At 35.9% G+C, this 18471-nt stretch overlaps 1 protein-coding gene across 2 annotated transcripts in view; it reads right to left on the bottom strand.

The window, feature by feature from the left end:
* The window catches only part of LOC110025300, a 32215-nt gene that overhangs the window by 8192 nt on the left and 5552 nt on the right, over window positions 1–18471 (bottom strand). The window contains exon 3 of one of the 2 annotated variants that reach the window (XR_002294110.1): window positions 18047–18224. The exons of the other annotated variant lie outside the window; for it this stretch is intronic. The gene's annotated coding sequence lies outside the window, so the exon portion shown is untranslated. The remainder of the gene's footprint in view (window positions 1–18046; window positions 18225–18471) is intronic. 2 annotated transcript variants of the gene reach the window in all.

Genomic DNA, 18471 nt, shown 5'->3' with positions numbered 1-18471 from the left:
CGTCGGAGGTCATCCGGAGAAGTTCGCATTTTCACCCGTCCTTTAGGCTTAATTGAAGTCCGATTTCGTGCAATTTCGTGAATTTTGTGTATTTGATGTGTGTATGTGACGAAAAAGTCATGACGAATGTTTTCCTAAGGCTTGGAGTCCTATTGGGAACTTTTTCCCTGAGTCTTCACAAAATAGCCCATAACCACTCTTTCGTAAGACGATGGTCTTGTGCCATAAATGCAGGACATCAAAGAAAAATAGGAAGTGGTTAGAATTTCTAAAAGGGTGAGTCTCAATTCTAGTTTTCTAGGACGGTCAATAGGAACTCCTAGAGCTAGATCCTAGGCTCCTAAGGAGGAGAAGAGAAGACCTCACAAAAATGAGGTCAACACTATCCTACCTTCCAACCTACCTCTCAGCCGCCCAACAAACCTTTCTGCTACCTTAATCTATTGCCTCCCTCCTCCAGTTAACCTTCCAACACCTACCGACCCCTCTCCTGCATTTACACTTAATTTACCCAAGCCTCCAGATCCACTGGGCCAAACTCCACCTCTCTTGGGAGACACTTTGAGATGTTGGCTTGTGTATCTGTCTTTGTTTGTCGTTTATTTTATATTTTGAAGAATTGTTGTAACCGTTTTCAAATTCAACAATAATATTTATGTCTTCTACGGTTTGACCTTTCACCAGAAACAATGATAACTTTCCTTACTTGGACATGTGCACAAGAATATAATCAATATATTAGAGAAGTCCCAACACATAAAACTTTTAATTAAGAAAATGATTAATGAATCACCTAATTCTAATGGTGTGCTACATTCTACATTTTTTTTTCAGAATAGATGAATCAAATGGAATGTTTTTTTTCTTATCATAAAATAGATAACTACCAAAGGATTAAATACGCCAAACTGATGTTAATAGGCCAAGCTATGGCAGATTGGATTGCAATAATAGGAAGATATATTCCTACCTATGTTAAAACTAAAGATTTGTCAATCGCTAAGAAATGCCTATAAAGACAATAATTTTTTAAAAAGCATAAAAAAGCAATATTAGAAGCAACAGCAAAGTATTGTTGAATGAAAAGAAAAGCTGAAAAAAAATTATATCAATAAGGCCAAAGGGAAGCCTTAAGGAGTCCTTAAATATGCTAACTTCAAGCTGGAATATTTCTGAATGTGATGATAAATTTTTCTATTTATTCTTTCCTCTCATAGCATATATAATTTAAAACTACTTATCCACCAGCTCCTCTATACTCGAAATACTAACATTAGACGCAGCTGAAACAGAGTTAGGCTCACATAACTCCAAAAATCAAAGAAAATCTCAAAATCTATAACTCCATAGAAGCGGGATCACTCATAATAATCGTAGACTTGGGGACTCCAAAGAAGAAATGAGAACTTTGAGATCTCATCATCATATAGAATGAGTACAGAGTTGATTTGAAAAGAGAAGGGAACCTATGAGGAGAAGATGAAGGTCCGTCTTGAGAATGAGAGAAGAAGCGAGCAAAATCAGGCGAAGGACCTTGACTTTTATCCCAGTCACAGCAAAAGAACATGAACCATAAGGCAACAGAGAAACATCAGGAGGGAGCAATCCTAAGTGTGGTTATAACTTAGGGAGATGCTTGACCACACAAACCAACCAAAAGATGAATTAGTGGAATGTTTGGAAAGGTTGAAAGAGGAGATCTAAAGCAAAACGGAGTGAGGATGCGTAATCCTAGGCCCCAAAAATCAAACAAAATTTTATCATCGGAGGGTTAGATCGAGGCAAGACTGCCATAGTGAATGCCAAGTCTAAGAATGTTATTGCTTCAATACCATCACCTCATGCTGAAGGTGAGAGCGATGGGGGAAGAAAAGCAAACAAGCAAGCAGTCACCCACTATGGCCCACAAAGGAATGGAAGTTGACATGAGCAAGTCAAAAAAGGAAGAACTAGAAGCTTGCTAACCACAAATAGAGAAGATGAAAGTGCAGCAAGACTCACCTAAAAAACATGCAAAGCCATAATTTGTCAACCAAGCAACCACAAGCAGCAAATAATGAACTTGCAAACACACATTACCGTGTGTAAGCATGATGAAGAGTTGTCAAATGCTGATGATTTGTGAAGTTAGCGATCCTGAGACAGGAAATGCAAGAGCATTAGCAACAAGCATATATGATTGTGCGGGAGTGCAAAGAAGGACCGCCAAGAGTGTTGAGCTTAGGAGGGCAAATAATAGCAATAACTTCGACAATTCAGGACATTGAAGTAAAACCCCATTAAGTAATAGTCCTAAAAATGCAAGTTGATACCATTCTGAATTTCTTAGAAGGTATTTAGAAAGCGGATTTAGTGGAGAGGTGATTGACGCAGAAGCTTCCCCGGATCGTTGCACTGTAGCTACTACAATGCTGCAAACGCGTTACTGCAGCAACTACAGTAACGATGGTCCTTCTCCTCCCTTTTCTTTCATTTTCCCCCTCCTAATATTTCTTTCCTTTTCCATGAATCCCCTATTATAAATCCTTGTCTATTATATGACTTACTTTTTATTCTATTTCCTAATTGAAAATATTGTCTAATATAAGTCTTTATCCCTCTTATATATATGAGTTGTTAAGGAAGTTTTAGTGATTGTTGATTTTATTTACTACCCTTGAGACGTTCTTCCCCTCTGGGGGTTGTACCAGACGACAAGAAGGTATTCCGCCTGTAACTCGTTCGAGGTGGTGACCGTCTCCAAAGGTTCGGATGGTACTCCGACTATAGCTTGACCACGATGAGACGTTTTATCTTTCAGCAACCCTCCAACCCTCTTCCTGTTGTTGGTCACCCCGTCCTACCACCTGACAACTTGCTTCCCTCATTGCGAAACTCCCTCCAACCCTTTAAGAACCTGTCATAAGCCCTCCAACCCATCCAAACCTAGCTGCAACCCTCCTAGGCCTTCACCCATCCTGTTGTAGTTGTCCCCAACTCTTCCCAATGCTACAATAGCCCGTCCCAAGAACCTCAGCAGCTATCGCAGCCCTTCTATCAAATCTACATACTACTGTAACCCTTATTTGAGTTCGTGTTGTGTCTTTATGTTTGTGACCTTGATTTTTTCTGTCGTTATTTCATGTTTTCAAACGTCGTGTCTGTAATCCTTTCAATTTCAACAATAATATTTGTTTCTCATTGTGATTTGGGTTTCCTCCGGCAACAATGATTGTGGAATAGCTAAGAATCATAGTATATGAGGTTAACGGCATTTGAAGGAGGATAAATGACGAAATCTGCTCCAGGATGGTAAATTTGTGCGGTTCAACAGCTGCCCCGATTGATTACATTGAGTGGGACTACAAAACAGTGCAGTATAAGTAGTTAGGAGGTTCATCATCTGTTACCAAGCAAGGTACAGACACGCCACTTGCAAAAGGAAGATGATACATCACTTCTAAAAAAGAAATTAGATATTACAATCTCCATGATAATCAAACAAAGCAAAAGATTTCTCAAAATATAAAAAACACATAATTGGTCTCCCCTCTAGAAATAAACTTAATTAGAAAGAAAGGAATAGTAAATATGACTAGAAAAGAATATGATTACGTTGAATTTGATATTTGGGGAGAAAAATTCATAAACATGGTTTTCACGGGTGAAACTCGTGCGAGGCCCGTGTCACAATCTCAAGAATCTCAAAAATTGGCAAAATGACGAGATTCCGCATTTTCTACAGAACTTCAACTCCTATGTCATTCTTCCTAACTAGAAGAGGCTTCTTCTTCTATGGAACCTTCTAGAATCGAACTACAACCACCATAATAAAATCATCACCTTGATGTGTCTGAGGCAAACCCACTGTAAAATCTATACTCATGTCCATTTCAGATAACTTTATAACATATGTCCTTGCAAGGTCTATTATGATAGAACAAACAAACATTCTTATTTAGCACAATCAAAGTTGAACTTGCATCTAGGCTAGTATTATTACGAACTAAGCCTCTAACCATCAAGTGTGTAACATGTTTTTGCAATTTATCACACTCGAATGGTCGCATCCCATAGGCAAGTGATTTTAGCCATAAAAAATATGGAATGGGATCTATGACATGTTGAATCTCTCTTAATGGTAGTCTTCCATAAGGCAAACTGTCAATCATAATATTTAGTAACTACTTCGACAAGAACTAACTCTTCTCTGGTATCAACTCCTCAGACTCGCTACCTTCTAGGACATCCAAAGTTAGCCTTGCTAGAGTATTTTTCATGAGCTCGGCTTGAAACACTAGCAACTCTCCCTCGTTGGCTGGTTGTCGTTAATCCTCTTCATTCTCCTCTTCTGGGTCTTCATCATCTGTGTCTTCCACTACATCCGATTCAATTAAAGATATCACATATCTATTTAAACAATAATATGCAATATACCCAAAATAGTGGCACTTGAAATGCTTCCTAATTGGGATAGATTTGGGAGTACTAGAGGTCTCTACCTTGTCTCCACTCTGAGTTGATTTTTCCAGTAATAGACTAGACTAAGATGCTCTACTGTGTGTACTCTAATTGCTTGATCTTGAGATTGAACTATGTTCAAAAGGTGATGTAAAATTGATTCTATTGTGATGTCTCTCCACCTTTAAAGCTAGGATATGAATATCTTGTAATGTATAATAGGGTTGTAATCAGACCACGTGCCAATAGATGATCTCAATCCTCCCAAATACCGAGCTATGGTGTTCTCCCTCTGGTATGCTAGCTCACATTACAATATAAACTACTCGAGCTCGATTATGAACTGCTCTACTGAGAGTTCTTGCCGCTATAAGTGGTGAAATCTCAAGAAAATATAATATTTATAATGTGTTGGTAGGTACTTGCGATGCATATCCCTTTTCATCTTAAACCAAGCAGAGCTTTTGCTTCGTCCCTCATATTGCGCAAGCACTTCAATTTTTTTCACCATAAACATGCATTCTTCTTTAATTATGGCGGTGTTGACCTCATTTTGAGGTCATTACTCTTTTCCTTAGGATCCTAGGATCTAGCTCTAGGTATTCTTATTGACTATCTTAGAAAAATAGTATTGGAATCCATCCCCTTAGAAATTTCAACCACTTCTTATTTCTCTTATAATGTCTCGCATTGATAATCTCAAAACCAACGTCGTATGGTCGAGTGGTTAAGGACTATCATGTGGAGACTCAAGTAGAAGTTCCCAATAAGATCTAAAGCCCTAGGAAAACCTCTTCAGGACTTTATCATCACACACACACACACAAAATACACAAAATTCACTAAGTTGCACGAAATCGGACTAGAATTGAGCTTAATGATGGGTGAAGCTTAAGTGGGGGTAAAAATGCGAACTTCTTCGGACGACCTCCGATGACGAAGTGGACCGCGTCAGCGCGTTCGGGACACCAATTTTAGCAAGAAAAGACACCCATATTGCAATAATTTCCGACCAAGCAAATTGCACGTAAATCGACGAATTCGTCAAAACGACCTCCGATGATGAAACGAACCATGCTTACGTGTCCGGAACGTTAAAATTACCTAAAAAGGACATCTATTTTATTATGTTATGACGCACGAATAAAAGATACAAATCAAATATTATTTTGGAAATATTAAATATTTTTATATTTATATTATTGATTATAATATTAATTTTTATCCCTAAGCCCTATTTTACCCACACGCGGCTTTCCTCCAGTCGCATGATTCTTTTTCCTGCCTCGACCGAGAGCCGCTCGGGCGTGCCCTAGCTCACGCGATCGGCTTCATCCAAGCCGACCGATCGAGGCCATGGTCGTCGAGCCCGTCTTCCTCTCCCACATCTCCTCGGTCACACGAGGCATTCCGCTGCCATTCGCGCACGCGGCTCGCCTCCTCGAGCTCTGCTCGACCGAGCGGCTTTCCAACGGTGAAACTCCATCTGGTCGACTCTTCCTCTGCCTTAGGCTAAATTTCCTCCTCCCTAAATGCATTTTCTCTTCTCCCTTTACCTGATTCGACCACCAGTGAGGTTAGTAGGTGGTTTTCCCCCTCTCATCTCTGCCTATAAAAAAACTTCCTAGAGTACTGTTTTAGATTGTTGAAAATGGGAAAGGAAGAAGGAAGACTGAGATTGTTTTGCTAGTTGTTGTTTAAGGCTCTTAGGGGAAGGCTCTGCCTTCTCGGCGAGGATCTTGTGTGTTGGAGTGTTCGTGGGTCGTGGCTTTCTTGAAGGTTTTGGGAGAGGAGTGTCTACAAGAAGCATTTTTTTTTCTTAAATTTATTCTGAAGTTCTTTGTTTTAAGTCTGCATTAAAAAGGTATTCTTCTTCCTCCTTTCTGCAAACATTCAAAGGAGATATCTCATTACCCTACTCTCATGTCTTGGTTTTGATAAATAAGAGTATATGTTGGCAATTTTGTTCTAATGATTTCTTACCTAGCGACATGAGCAATATTTCTAATCTCTGTCATTTGGAATTACTCATGAATGCATGTTCTTTCTAATGCACCTTGAATTGGGAAATTAAGGCTGCTTTAAGATTTATTTGAGCTTAGCAATAAGAATGAGAATGGTTGTAGGATTTATGAGTTGGAACATAATCCATGCGGCTGCCTTTTTTTCTGCTTGAAATGCATGTTGGATGGAAATTTTATTTTTTTTAGGTACCTATTTGGATGTCTCAGTTTTGTTCTATAATGCTATTTGAAATACATGCTAAATGAAATGTTGGTTCGAGACTTGATTATTAAGCTTTTTATTATTATCACCCCTGCTCAAATACATGCTGGAATTTGTTTCGATGCTTTGGGATGTTGGTTTTAAGAAGCTACTTATGTTTCTCTATTTCTTGTTGTCTGTCCCTGTTCGAAGTATATATACTGGATGCAAATTTTGGGTCTTAATGTTTTGTGGAATTTGATTCTTAGTGGCTCTGTTTTGGCCCATTTGGTGGGCTCGAATTTAGCTTCCTTTGGATTAAATGTTAGCTGAAAAATTCTGTCATGTTTTCCCCATATGTGTTTTCCCCATATGGATGGGTCCATATGAATGTGTTCGGTTTTAGCTCTTTGGAGTTGGATCTTTGCTGGAAATATTCTTTTCTGTTTTGATGCCCTTATGTTGGGTTCGGTTTGCACATGTGATGGTTCGGTTTTTGGCTCTGTTAGAAGGGAATTATATGGAAATTCTTCTCTGACCATGTATTGGGCACGGTTTTAACTACTTCTGGGCTGGATTTTGGCTGAAAGTTTTGTACTATTTTTGCCCATTTGGTGGGCTCAGTTTGTCCTGAGGTTTTGGGGACCGATTTTGCATGAGATTTGGTTCGGTATGCTCCCTTTGCTGAGCTCAGTTTATTTGTCATAATTCTTTCTGTTGCCCCTATGTTGGGCTCAGTTTGTCTCTGTGCTAGTTTCGGTTTTAACTCTTTTGAGTTGAACTCATACTAAAAATGTTGATCTGTTTTCACATTTTGTGGGTGCGGTTTTGGCTTAAACTGTATTCTTTTCTTTAGCCTTTATATTGGGTTTAGTTGGATTTGAGACAAGGATTTAGTTTGGTTCAAAAGCTTATCCGTTGGCTCTCTCTCTTTTACTGAGTTTAGTTGGACTGAAACTATGTTTTATTCCTTCTCTTTTCTTGTCCCACCTTGCTGGGCTCGGGTGTGCCTATTGCGGTTCCCTGTCTGCCCCCTGTTGGGCTCGGTTTGGTTGGAAGCTCCTAATATAAGGTTCCTCCTGAGATTTTTATTGGTAATCAAGTTTGTCATCCCAAAATTAATAATTTCTATATCTAAATTCTATATGGGGATATTTGAAATAAGTTGATCAATTCATTATTATGTCTTACTTGATGAAAATGGCTTCGGTCTGGATGGTTTATGTGTATCAAAAGGGCATAATAATAATGTTGTGGTGGCCTTCCTTTTGCCGTCCCTACCCATCCTACAGGGCATAATAATAATGTTGTGGTGGCCTTCCTTTTGCCGTCCCTACCCATGAGCTTAAATGGTGGTGATCTCCTTCCTGTTCCATTGGCCGTGAACCTTACCTTGTGTTTACTGCCTTTGTGGTCTTCCTCTTGTTGCCCTTACCCGTGGGCTTATTTTGTGGTGGCTTTCACTTTCTTGGCCCTACCTATGAGCTTAAATGTGTGGTGGTCTTCCTCTTGCTGCACCTACCCGTGAGCCTTACCCTATGATCTCTTCGTGAGATAAGTTGGACCGGTGGTTGTCCCTCTCTATTGCCCCTGATTATGAGCATTTATATGATTTTATCTGGATAATTTCATGTTTATATGATATAAAAGGTTTCTTTTAATGAAGGTTGGAATTAAATGATTTTGATTTTGGCTTTATTTTCTGAAAGGCTAGAAGGTTGCCCCCCTTATGGATTATTCTCCTTTATTTTGTGAAATATGAAAGGCTTTTATAGTTTTATTTTGGGAAATCATAAAGTTGAAATGAAACAGATTCATGAAGGGTTTGAAAGCTTATAAAATTGTCATTTAAAAAATGTTTGGAGATTCAACATTAAATTTGGATAACATAAATGTCACATTTCGGTTCAGGCTAGAGTGTGTGAGTACATATAGGTGTTGGAGCCGTGAATACAATTGTCACATTAGTTTTGGGCCCGTTTCGACCTGTTTGAAACAAAATTTAGAAGGAATACCCTTTTTGAGTTGATCCATTTATGAAATTTGAGAAAACAATATCCTCCTTGGATTGATTCAAGGACCTTGGACCCTCTTTTTCAGGTTTTTTTGTCATAAATTTTGAGGCCTGATTCACCCTTTGCCTTTTTGATCTTTTGGGTGGATCAGTTTCTCCTCTCTCTCACCCCCATTTTATTTTTATTTTCCTTACTTATTGGTTTGATTTTTGGTGCTTATGCTGACACATAAGTGTACATATATGACATTTTGCTATATATGAAACCATCAAGCAAGGTCGTAAGTAGGTCGATTTTGTTTTTGGGGCTTAGAGCGATTATGACAAAGGCATGTCGGTTGTAGAGCAGAATGATATTTCATCCTACAACATCAGAACCCAACACTGGGATCTGATAAATTATAGGACGACGGTATCATTCACCGACACACACAAGCCAGGGGGGGGCCCCGTTCCTTCTTAGGTTGTTGGCGGTCCTACGCCCGACGGCGTAATCGACTCGTGGACAATCGTAATTTAAAAAAAAAACTGATAAGAACAGATACAATGTTTTTATAAAAAATATTTTACTACAAAATTGATATAACTTCATTTTGTATGCTTGAAACTCATATGCATGCTAAAAATATAAATTTTAAATATATTACAACTTGATATTGATTACCAGTATCGGGCCAAGAAATACCCTCCTAAGTTAGATTTAGTAGGACACCCTTCTAGTTGAGTGGCGAGCTCTATACATCTGGGTGATCGATAGTAGCATTCGATGTCGCTCGAGTACAAATATATATTATTTGAGTCTAGCCCCGACCCGAGTGCTTGCGGTCCCCTCTTTTCGGATTTTTCGTATGTTTTATTGGAATTTTTGGGCAAAGCACTCGTGATCCCTTCTCCGGGATCTTCCCGAGGTTTTATTAATTTTCTTGGAATTATCATTTGTCGATTTTCCCGAGTTTTCTGTAGTAAGTCATTTGTTAATTTTCTCGAGTTTTCCAAGCAATGTTTCTTTTCTTTATACAGTGTATAATAGCTTGCTTAAAGGCATCAGGCCTCCCAAATAAACAGGTTTGATTTACATTACAATATTTCACTTCACAACATGCTATAATGTTCTTCTTCTTTACTGTACATTCTATTATTCTTTTCTTTTATATTATTGTTCTGTTACACACTATACTGTAGTGTAGGAAAACCTAATGATCACATGTACCCCTTTAAAATTAATATCAAACCCGAAGGTGCTACGAAGGGGAGCTTAGAGCGAACACCGTGGCCAGCATGACGAGAACATACGGAGGAACCACTTCAAGATGAATCTGCAATATCAAAATAAATTTATATCACTAATCACTTTTCTTAGTTTAATTAACAACCCATAGGATTTTGAGATTGTTTGCCTAGCGCAGCGTAAATTCTCATATATTATATTTAAGCTTTTGCACAACTCTGTTGTGCAATTATAAGTCCTAACACTTTTAGGATTACAAGGTTACCATGCAATATGATGTAAATTCTCCTATCTTTCTAGGTCATCTGCACGATCAGATATTGTGCAAATGTAAGTCCTAAATTCTAAAAAATTGTAGGATTAAATATTGACTAACATCATTTCAAAAACATAAAGCCAAACAATAGGATAGTTGGGAAATCACCATGATTTTCCCCTAGATCTGTGATATCCCCTACTTTTCATTCCTTTGGATTCCTTAAAATAATTATTCCTGTTTGAGCCACTCTCATTTGATTTTCCCATATCCAATCGTGAAAACTTAAAATTTGAAATCTTAAAAGTAAAATCACTTATCTTAATCGAGAGTCTTCTTAAGTGACCCCGGTCATTTAAGATGTAATTAACTATAGGGGTTTGCCTCTATAGAGAATTTGGAACCCAAGTAAAATAAACTCTATCTAATTTTTATAATAGATAGGGGAACTTCTTGACTTCATAAAATATTTCGCAGACCAAACGGATGTCACAAATTCTTTGTTTGGGTGATTGAGCCTACTACAAGTGATATTTTTATTCTTCGGAATAAGTGTATTACTTGTGATATCATGCTTAGTCATCCAAGTTATCCAAAATGTGAGACTCGTTTGGTCTCATCTATTTTTAAATTAAAAAGTCACTTTCAAAAATCATATTTACATCAAAACTATTTTCATATTTACAAAAATCATTCCTTTCTTTTCAAAAAAAATAAATAACGGCGACAGGTGGCTAAATTCATCTGAATCTATGTGACCATCAAAATCTAGCAAATCAATCATCACTACAAAATCTTGACATCTTCACTGATCTTCCATGTCAAATCACTAGGGTATTAATTCTTCATCACTAAAAACTTCCTGATGAAAAAAAAGAATTCACTTCCTCCCTCGATCTGGCAAGTCACTATAGTGGCTATGTGCGACATCTTCGAGTTATCTCCTCTAAAAGATGACAAGCCTCTAATGCAGTTGTTGGTTGAGGATTTCCCGTTGTACATCCTCTGTGGTAAGTTTTTGGACACCACTTTGAGTGTTTCTCTTATGCGGCATTGTGTCATTTAATCACAATTTCAATTGTTGTAGGGTTGTAGAGAAAAGGTTTGTCAAAATTTAGAATTTTGGTGGTATGTGTAGAGATAAATTTTTGGAGGTATGAAAGGTTGAATTTTGAAAATTTATAATTGTGGCTAGGAATTGTTTAGGTATAGTGAAGATTTCTTTTTTTTTTTTTTGAATTTTGGGTATGGGGCAAAAAAGATAAAACCCTACAAATCTAGATTGTTGCGCTCTAATGTCTCGTGATATCGTTCTAAGATTCCTGGAAGGTATTTAAGAAGAAGATTTAGCAAGGAGGTGGAAGTGGAATAGCTAAGGAATGATAGTATGTGAGGCCAACAACAATTGGAGGAGGATAAACAATAAAATTTGTGGTTGGACAGCAAATTTCTAGGGTTAGCCGGCTATGCGGGCTGAACACAGCGAGCCCGACGATGAAACAGTGTGGTACATGAAGCGAAGAGGTTTGTCCCCTATGATTGAGTAAGGTACAGACACGCCGCTTACAAAAAGAAGAGGACACAACAATCCTAAAGCAAAAAATCAGATATTACAATCTCCATAATACTCAAACGAAACAAGTCTTCTAAAACAAAAAAAAAAACACATAAATAATCTCCCTTGTAAAAATAAGCTTAATTAGAAAGAAACGGAATAGAAAATAAGGCTAGAAAAGGAAAAGTACTGTGTTGAATTTGATAATGAGGGCAGAAAATCCCGTAAACAGCGTTTTCACGAGTGGGACTTGAGTCAGGCCCATCCTGCAATCCAAGAATCGCAAAGATGAGCCCGCGGGATTCCCCACGGGTCTCTGCTGAACCTCATCTCTATGTCACAATTAAACTTATCCCTCTTGCCCTCATCAAGCCTGTAGACCAATTTACATCACAAAGAACAATTTTTTATAACACACCTCATGCATATGTTTCTAAACCAATTAATGGACCTTCACTTTCTACAATTACTCTTATTATTGCATCCAATCCTAAGAGACATCGTAAGAAACCTACTCTATATATATATATACTTTAATTTTCATAATAAAGGACATAGGTGCAAACAATGTAAAGTTCAGGTTCATGATGTTCTTGCTGATGACTTCAGAGATTCAGAATGTATCAGATTCCTCCAATGACAAGCTTCATGCTTTCCCTTTAACTCTCATAACTATTTATCCATGTGTTAAAGCCTCTAGAATTGATCATAGTTCTGCCTCATTTCATGAGAAGAAAAACCAATCCCCCTTAGTGACTACTATTGATGATCATTAACAACCCCCTGCTTTAGATGTGTCTTCTTCCTTTGTAATACAATCAACTGGAATCTAATGAATTTATTGACAATAACGAAACCTTTTGTTCCTTCTAGCAAGCTTACTCTGAAGAATGGCCTTATCAAGTAGTGGAACACGTACCTTCTGCGGTATCTGATAATTTTAATTTTCCATTTGACATGCTCCATACTACGTATGTGCAGACATTAGTATATATTCACAGTTTGTTTGATCTTTCAGTACATCTGTTCAAATCCTTTAACATTGATGATGATAAGTTTTAATGGCTTTTATATAAGATCAATTAATTATCTTCTAAGTATATTTATGGTGGTTATATTTCTACCATTTTTATTTCCTAAGTGCCTCTGTATAATGTGTATTAGAACTTTGGATTCATTAAATTTTATCTAAATTTCCGTCCAGGTATATTTCACTTAAGTTTCCCGCATTTGATATTTTAATTCTCAAGAAATTCATCTATATGTGGAATTAGAAGCCTAGCCAAAATTTAGTAGCGTCATGTCTTATTTAACTGTTACTAATTTCTGAAATTAACTTCCATGCCAGGGCACTCCACCTTGGTAGATACCAGGCAGGAACCTTTACCGCCTTGTATTCCAACTCTTCTTAGAAGAGTTCTTTGAGGTCAATGGGATAAATGAAGAATGGCTTATGGATTTTAGATAGTTTTATGTTACTTCGAAAAAATGTTTTGCAGAATTATATTTTGATTTTATTGCTATAATATAATGATGCAAATAGGATAATAGCCTAGAAAGTAACCATTCAAAAGGTGATAATGTAAGTAATGAATTACAATCCACCTAAGTAAAGCCAGCTAAAATTTTATTACTAAATTAATATGATGATGAAAGCAAGAAAAGTTACGAAATGTGTTCTTAGGTTTCCCAAGGCGTGAATGCGCAAGAAAAACTTGGCAATAACAATACCCGCCCTCCCCCTGCTATACCCTCTTTAATATTTTGTCTTTTGCTATTTCACATATCCTACACATCAAATTATATGCATACATACATACATATATATATGACATTTAATGTCATAATATATAATCTAAAATTAAATTTGAAGAGTTTTCTTCTTTCAAAAAGCATTGTGGCAAATTCCTTGGGCGGACTCAATAGCCCATCTGTTCCCCTTCTCTTAGTGAGGTTGACTTCATCTACTATGATGTTAGTATTTTATTTTGTTCATTTACAGTTTTTCCTTCATTCATATCCACCCTATTGTTATGGAGCTCACCCACTCAATCCATCAACCCCTGCAAAGGAATTCTCTTTCTCTATACGCTCTCTCAAAATAGTATACGAAATGTCCATTTTCCTTTCCACCACCTTTACACATCTCAACGCCACTTAACAACTCCAACTCTTTATTCTAACCATCTTATCACAACCTAAAAGCCCAACAAGACATCCTCCTAGATTTCATACACTCAACCAAAATACAAATTAGCCCAACCCCATTTGGATCTCTTGACCACAAATGAAAACCTACAATTCCAAAGCTGGGTGGATCAACTCAAGAAGGACCAACTCATGGAGGAAAGGACTACAAGAACCCATTGAGGCACCGAAGTGCTCTACCAAATCATCCAGAAGGGATAGATGACAACCAAGGCGAAGTGGTATACTAAGAAGAGAGGAGTTCAAATGTTCCCTCCCCTCTAGATTGATTCAAATAAGTGAATAACACCCTGAAGAGGTGTTGCACGATCAGAAGATCAGTTGACTCAATGATGTAGGAACCAGCCGAGATAATGTGGAAGTTAATAAGAGGACTCCCAAGAGAATCTATGATGCTACCGATGGAATCTCGAGCCAGAAGCATTACTAACAAGTGGTATAGTCATCAATAAGCATCTTGAGAAGGGGGTTCAGAAAATTTTCGAGAGCCATGTGACAAATATGAAAATTTGAAAGCTGAGATGGTAACCAAGAGCAAACCAACTTCATCCCCAATGAGTTTGTTGATCATGTAAAAACATCCGTGATTGTTGCATCAATGTGAGTGTTATATCTCGTAACTTCTTCATATTTAAATTCATGATTTTTTTATACAAGAAAATTAGGAAAAGGGATTTGGGGTAATTGTCATTTTGTCTTGAATCATAGTAGTTGAGAGAACAGTGAAGTCTAAAAACTAAAAAAATAGATACGAGGAAGAGCTTATTCATCGTTGCATTTGCCTAGTTCATCTATTACGAAACTATGTGCTTAGTTTCTTACTCCACAAAAAATCCTGACAACACAGCTCTCTACATGCAGCCGCTCTTCGAATCACAACCTAATATGGTTGCGGACGAGGTCCATGGTTTTAAATGCATGCAATTAATAGCAAAACTAGTGACAATGTTCATACAACTCCCACTATATATAATGAACTTGCAAAACTTTTACATGATCTTGAAAAAAACTTGAAAAATAGTGGTTCATATTCAAGAAATTTCAAATTTTTTTAGGACTGTCTTAACATAATACTTAAAAGAATTCTCAATCAAATTATTCTTTAAGTTACTAATCTACTAATATTTTCATTAAATTCATGTACCCCATCATCCTAATTAATATCAATGTCACCTTCCTCCACATGAATATAAAAGTTTGTATAAACAGTCACTAGCATAATAACTTATATCACCTTCCTCCACATGAATATAAAAGTTTGTATAAACAGTCACTAGCATAATAACCGGCTAACATTTGAAACAAGCTTTAGCAAAAATTATTAATGCAATGGAAACAAATTTTTATTTATCTTTATTAACAAAGGTTTATTTCCTTCTGATGTAGTGGATGCAATACAGTGAATTTAGATATTTTAGAAAAAAAAATATATAATACTAGTACATGTTGCAACTCTTAATTTAACATGTATTCAAAAGACTACTGCAAGTTGGAAAATATGCTCAAGCAATAAAATATGATGTGGCTTCATGTCTCTTGATAACAAAGGTCAAACCAAATCTAAACTTAAAAAGTGTGATTTTATGATTCTCCATGATTTCCGAACATTTTGATTTATTTATTTACTCAATTATAGTTTTTTGTATCTTGTTTTAAATCATACCAAGCAATCAATCATGACATCAAAATCACAAATACACAGTCATTCATTTCAACCAAAATAGTTGCAGGTTCACTTCCTAACATGTCCCTCGATTTTGTCACAACTAATCAGTATATTCTAACTTGTCCAATTAATTTCAATTTTGCAAATCTGACTTGACACTCAATAGATATTATTTTTCATTTAAAAAATTATTCATATTCATTAATCAGTATGAAAATCTTACAACATATCTTTTTATTACATACAGATGCTTCAATTTTAAACTTTTTAAACAATTAGAATGTACATCAAAATTTTGACTTTTATGATTTTCATAGGCTTCATTACCATACACTATGTCCTGTCAAGCTTGATTACTCCTTCCACAATGATTTCCGTCTCCTACTTTTGTAAACATTCAAGTGAATGGGTTCGCCATTAATTAGCTTCAACTTCAAATTCATGTGCTTGTTTAGCAATTCCACCAATAGATTTTGTAATAGTCCAATCTCATCCCTTAATCATCTGTAAAGCAGCCTTGGGATGAAGCACCAGTAGATGATATATTTACAAAACCTTAAAGTTTAATATCAATTTGATGCAACAATATCTTAGGATCTAAATTGAACGCAACAACATGACGCAATATATGAAGCACTCAAATCGAAATAGAAAATCCTAGTTCCAAAGATCAATTAAAATAACAACTTATCTTCTATAGATGTAAACTACCAAAAAAATAAATGAGATTTTAATTAGCACTGAAATCTTAAAACCATTGGAATCAATTCGATTAAATTTAAGCATAATCACAATATAAATAGAAAAGAACAAGATAAGAGATCCAGAAACACCTAAATACTTGGTCTCATATCAGTGCAAGGAGAGAACACATACCAAAAACAGGTATTTGCCCTTGCACCGCAATCAAAGGAATCAACATACAACAAAGCACACTAGCCAAAAAGAAAACTGTAAAGTTTTATTAAGCCAAAAGCCCATTTGCCTCGAATTTTGAAATTAATAAGCATTAATCCCTAAAGTCGTCTTTCACAAAGTTAGATCATTTCAAATCCACAAAGTTATATAAATCTAGTAACGGTAATGGCTAATAGAACCACAAATACTTACAAAAAAATACACATTTCCCCGTAGCACTGCCCAAGACTTTTTCATGGGTGGAAAGAAATGCATGAAGCAATAATGGGCCCCTAAAATAGCTAAAGGAACCACAAAGATGCTTATTAAGTCACTTGAGCACTTTAGCCACTAAGTAGGCAACATGAATTAAAAGCAACATAGCTGATCACTAAAAGATCATAATCTAGTTACAACTACATATACAAATGCAAGCCGATAAAACCACAACCAATGTTTCAAAAAAAAATCACTACTAGCCACCCGGTTCAGCTGGGAACCGCTCATTAGTCAGATCTAAAACCTAAGAAAATTTTGTTTCTATATTGAACCGCTTGGAACAACTTTGAACCAGCAGCTTGATTGACAAACCGGTTTCTAATTGCTAGAATTGGCCGATTACACTGAGGTGCAATGCCTTTCTCATCCTATGGCCTAGGTTTTTTAATTTTTGTAATTAATCATATATCGTAAATATTATAAAACTTAAAAGTAAATATATATTATACATGTAGACCAAATATTAATTTTATTCAATATTTTATTTTTTAATTTCATTAAATATATTTTAAGTATTATAGAATTTACTCATTTTCAAATGCTAACTTTATTGAATAACAATTTGCAGCATCAATTAATATGAGTCTCATTTTATGGTTTTCAAGATATTCGCTATATTATGAGTCATATATAATAAGTATATTTTTAATTCTATAAACAAATGTTTAAATCAACACTACTAATCACCAATTTTTAAAATATTGATTCTCTGATCAAGATATATTCAAGATATTTGAAAATTCATGATGTAATTTATTATAAATTTGCAAATTGCCTATTACTGTATTAATGATCAATACATTATTTATATTAGAATATAACATTGTAAAAGTTTATATATTATTTTGAAAAATAGTGTGTCAAAATGTGGATATAGCATAGAATCACTTCTGCAAATTTTAAGTTCGTGATGGAATGCAAATGAACTATCTTGTTAGATAAAGGGTAATTTTGTTGCCTGCAAAAAAAATATCACATGATATACAATATCAAATGCAAGAAAACTTAAAATAAATATCTAAGAAAAAGTAAGAAGATAAAGAAGAGAGCGCAAAATTATATCATTATTTAGAGTCATGGAAGGAGAAAGGGGTTTCAATTCTCTTTCCAAAGCATAAATTTCAGCTAACCATGATAAAAGGCTTGAAAAAGGAAAGAGAAAAATGGAAGAAACGAAAATTTGTTGTGCTTCCAGAAAAAAATTAGAATCATATCCATTTTTAGAGTTTGTTGGCATCTAAAGATGGTATATATCAATGTTGATGTCTTTGTTGAATAAGTTTGAAACAGTTTTATACCTATAAATTAGATCTGGGCATTGGGCGGGTAGGCCAACGGGCTCGCCAAAAACCCGCGGGACGTGGGTGGGTTGGCTATAAAAAATAGAAATTTGGTCGGCCCAGCCCGTTGCGAGCCCGCATTGACTTAGACAAAGCCCAAAGTAGCCAAACCTGGCCCGTCCATGTGGAACCTAGCCTGAAAAAAAATAACTGTATATCAAATTTCCTGTAAAATTGCAATTATTGTAGGATTTTTAGCCGTTTTGAAGACTAACATACTATGCATATAAGAAAAATATTAGCATGCAATTCTTATATATCTATGTCTTAAATCTAAACTTTAAATATCTAGAAACATAATATTTGATTCTTACCCAATCACATATGTAACACCTAATCTTCGTGTGTGTGTATATATATATATATATATATATATATATATA

The sequence above is a fragment of the Phalaenopsis equestris genome, unplaced genomic scaffold, assembly GCF_001263595.1.
Source record: "Phalaenopsis equestris unplaced genomic scaffold, ASM126359v1 Scaffold000002, whole genome shotgun sequence".
Lineage (NCBI taxonomy): Eukaryota > Viridiplantae > Streptophyta > Magnoliopsida > Asparagales > Orchidaceae > Phalaenopsis > Phalaenopsis equestris.
This window is presented reverse-complemented; position numbering and strand designations above follow the sequence as displayed.